At 34.5% G+C, this 4577-nt stretch overlaps 1 pseudogene; it reads right to left on the reverse strand.

Annotated features, from left to right (window-relative positions):
* Nucleotides 1-2895: 2895 nt before the first annotated feature.
* On the reverse strand, nt 2896-3933 carry LOC108399038 (olfactory receptor 14J1-like; annotated as a pseudogene).
* Nucleotides 3934-4577: the final 644 nt, after the last annotated feature.

Genomic DNA, 4577 nt, shown 5'->3' on the forward strand with positions numbered 1-4577 from the left:
CTGTATATATACATAAGACTTTTTTATCTCTTTTTCTTGTCTGATTCTCATGGCTAGGACTTCCAGTACTATGTTGAATACAAATGGTGACAGTGGCTATCCTCATCTTGTTCCTGAGAAGATGCAGTCTTTTAAATAAGACAATTCTCTAATATTTGACCTATGGATTTAGTGTACCTCAGTCAACATCTTATTGGGTATATTGAAAAAATTAAAAACCTGATTCTAAAACCAGGAAATCTGAGGAACAGAGTTAGAAAACTTGCACTACTCAATAAAAAAACTACCATATAACTACAGTTATTAATAGAGCTTTATAGAATAAGCATGAACACATAGAGCAGTTAAGCAGATGAGAGACTCCCATATATATACTAGCTGTCAGATTTATTACAAAGATACCAACTGGAATTCTTTGGGGCCAAAGTTAGTTCACAGTTAATGATGCCAGTTGATTTGCTATTGATGAGTAAAATGAACAATTACGTTTATACAATCACCAAAATTATTTTTCAATTGATTATATAATTAAATATAACAGGGAAAACAATAAATCATCTAGGATATAACATTGGCATTATTTTTAAATCAATTATGTTTTAAGATTTTAGAATTTCTTTATAGTTTCAGGATGATATAACTACATGTATATTCATTTAATTTATGCTGACCACTATTTGGCTGTGTTTCTCAAACCTGAATATTTACATCTTCATTAATTCTACAAAGAAAACCCTTAAAAATTATTTCTCTGAACATTGCCTGTAACATATTCCCTCAATGCATGAATAATAGATCATTCCTGAACTATTGTTAGACACATATTGAGTCCTTCTTTTATATCTTTTGTGAATCCTAATTCACAAAATTAGGATTTTTCTTTTTCATGTTTTTTAAAAATGATTTATTTTCTCCCATTCTGTGGGAAATTCTTGGCCGTACGTATATGCCAGTTCATTATTTCTTGTATTTTATCTGTTGCTTATACCATGCATTAAGTTTTATTATATTTACTGTATATATACATAAGACTTTTTTGCTTATTTTTAAAATGTGCCTTTTAAAAACTAATTATTATAATTGTGTTTGTATTTCTTCTTTTATTCATTTTGAGTCACTATCTGATTATAGTATTTTTTAAACATCCTACTCACATGAGAGGCAAAGATTCAACAGAAATGATACAATAAGGTTTTCCCATTGTGACCCTTGCATACTACTGACTGAAGTCTTGAGAGATTGAAATATTAGTGGACCCCAAAATAGCCAGAGAACATTGAGAACCATGTGGTTCTCCTAAACGCTTGGATACCATATAATATCTCAAACTTGATGGTAACTCATGAAAAAATGCAAAGTTTTCTTTCACCTTGATAGAAATGACCCAGGAAGGAAAATGAAGTTGGAGTCTTTAGAATAAAAGAAATTGGCATTTCTGCTTACTTAACATTGTGCAGTGAGATTTGGGGCTACCATATTTGCAAGAGTATTTTTTTTGTTAACATTTTTTATTAAGATATCATTGATATACATCTTATGAAGGTTTCGCATGAGCAACATTGTCATTTCAACATTCACCCATATTATTAAGTTCCCTCTACACCCCATTACAATCACTGTCCCTCAGTGTAGTAAAATGCAAGAGTCATTATTTGTCTTCTCCATGCTATACTGCTTTCCCTGTGACCCACCCATATTATTTGTGTGAATTATAATACCCCTTAATCCCCTCCTCCCTCCCTCCTCATCCACCCTCCCCAACACCTTCCCTTTGGTAACCAATAGCCTCTTGGAGTCTGTGATTCTGCTGCTGTTTTGTTCCTTCAGTTTTGCTTTGTTGTTATACTCCACAGATGAATAAAGTCATTTGGTACTTGTCTTTCTCCACCTGCCTTATTTCACTGAGCATAATACCCTCCGGCTCCATCCCTGTTGTTGCAAATGGTAGGATTTATTTTCTCCTTATGGCTGAATAATATTCCATTGTGTATATGTACCATATCATCTTCATTCATTTACTGATGGACACTTAGGTTGATTCCATATCTTGGCTATTGCAAATAATGCTGCAATAAACATAGGGGGGCATATGTCTTTGATTCAGGGATCTTATTTTCTTTGGGTGAATTCCTAGAAGTGGAAAAACTGGCTGGGCCAAATGGTATTTCTATATTTAGTTTTTTGAGGAACCTCCATATTGCTTTCCACTATGGTTGAACTAATTTACATTCCTACCAGCAGTGTACGAGGGTTCCCCTTTCTCCACATCCTCATGAGCATTTGTTATTCCTTGTCTTTTCGATGTTGTCCATCCTAACTGGTGTGAGGTGATATCTCACTGTGGTTTTAATTTGCATTTCCTTGATGATTAGCGATGTGGAGCATCTTTTCATGTGCCTGTTTGCCATATGAATTTCTTCTTTGGAGAAGTATCTGTTCAGATCCTCTGCCCATTTTTTAATCAGGTTATTTGCTTTTTGGGTGTTGAGGCATGTAAGATATTTATGTATTTTGAATGTCAAGCCCTTATTGGTTATGTCATTTATGAATATATTCTCCCATACTGTAGGATACCTTTTTCTGCTGATAGTGTACTTTGCTGTACAGAAGCTTTTTAGTGTAATGTAGTCCCATTTGCTCACTTTTGCTTTTGTTTCCCTTGCCTGAGGAGATGTTTTAATGTTCAGGAAAAAGTTGCTCATGTTTATGTTCAGGAGATTTTACAAGAGTAATTTTTATATAACAGTATGTCAATGCTTTTATTGCACTAAGATCATCTATTCATATGACTTTCTGTCTAATGAGATCTATTTGAGCTTTAATTTCTTGATTGGTTTTGTTATGTTTTTCCAATATATTTTGATTTTACCCCAAACAGGAGTGAATAGATGGGATTCAGCAAGAAAGGAGGGCTTTTCTTTTAAAAACCTTTCTTAAAGCTGGCTTCATGGCTTTGTTTCTTAGGGTATATGTCACAGGATTGAGTGTTGAAGGGAGAACATTATAAAAAACAGTGAGCAAAAAGTCGAATTCAGTTGTAGAGTCAGAATGTGGATTTAAAAACTCAAAGACACCTGTAGAGATAAATAATATGACAACAGAAAGGTGGGACAGGCAAGTGGAAGAGGCCTTGGCTCTGCCCTCAGCAGATGGGATCCTCAGCACAGTAGAGGGTATGCATGTGTAGGAGAGTCCAATGGAGATAAAGCAAAGAAATGCCACCAAGGACAGGAAACCAGTGACTCCAAGCTCACTGGCGTACTCATTGGAACAAGACAATTTCAGAAACTGAGGGACATCACAGAAGAACTGGTGAATGATATTGGTACTGCAGAAGTGGATGGAGAAAGTTGCAGCTGAATGCATGACTCCTGAGATGATCCCACTGAGCCAGACAGCCAAGATTCCATGGATTCAGGTGCTGACATCCATGATGATTTCATAGTGCAGAGGGAAGCAGATGGCCACATAGTGGTCATAGGGCATCAGTGTGAGAATGGCCATCTCAGCAGAACCACAGAGAGTGAAAGCAAAACACTGTAACACACATTCCCAGAGGGAAATATTGCCACTATGCATGGAAGATTTGCAAATGAATCTTGGTACAGTCACAGAAATATAGCAAAGATCCAAGAAGGAGAGATGTTTCAGGAAAAAATACCTAGGTGAATGGAGTCTATTATCCATGGAAGTTGCAGTGATAATGAGAATATTGCCAATTAAAGCCACTAAGTATAAGACTAAGAACAGAGAAGCACATAAAATTTCTAGCTCAGGCTTGGCAGAAAATCCCATGAGAAGAAACCCATTCATTGTTGTGAAATTAGCCATAATCCTTCTCATTTTCCAAGAGGTATGCTGGTTTAAGTCAAGATGGAAACCCATAGAAATAAAACTTTTATTTGACAATCTGATCCACTTAATCAGTGAAGTTAAGGCATCACTAGTTCATCACTGTAAATGTGACATAGCTTTATATTCTAATAATTATGTTGAGCAATTTTAAACAATTCAACTCATAGGGCGTTTCATAGGGATTGGGTAAAGTAGATTATAAATTTTAATGTCATCCACTTCAATCATAGGAAAAGAAAGTATTTTTCAATGGGTATTGTAGTGCATCAAAATTTTATGTACATTAAACTTTCACTCATTTCACACACCCACACAGGCAGATTTATAAAGAAGTTTTTGAGGTACCTATTCTTTCCCATTAGTTATATCTGTTTGTACCACCACCACACTAATTGTTTTATTGCAATTTTATAGTTTTGTTTCAACTAGAGAATAAATTCCCAGTTTCTTTCTCTAGTAATTCCTTGGAAAAATAAATAATACTAAAGGCAAATTTTTTATTGATAACATCTTGTTTGTATTATGATATGCAATCATTACCCTTAACAAATAAAATACCATGTAAACTGATCTGAAAAATAATAAGTTCTTACTAGGAAATGGCAGAAAGCCAGAAATTTACTAGTGTTTTTTTTAAAAAGGAAGTAAAATAGCTAAAAGCACCTGAAACATTTATTTACCCTTATCCTTAATTAAATAAAAGTTAAGGCATCAGGAAATAT

The sequence above is a fragment of the Manis javanica genome, chromosome 16 (assembly GCF_040802235.1).
Source record: "Manis javanica isolate MJ-LG chromosome 16, MJ_LKY, whole genome shotgun sequence".
Taxonomy (NCBI): domain Eukaryota; kingdom Metazoa; phylum Chordata; class Mammalia; order Pholidota; family Manidae; genus Manis; species Manis javanica.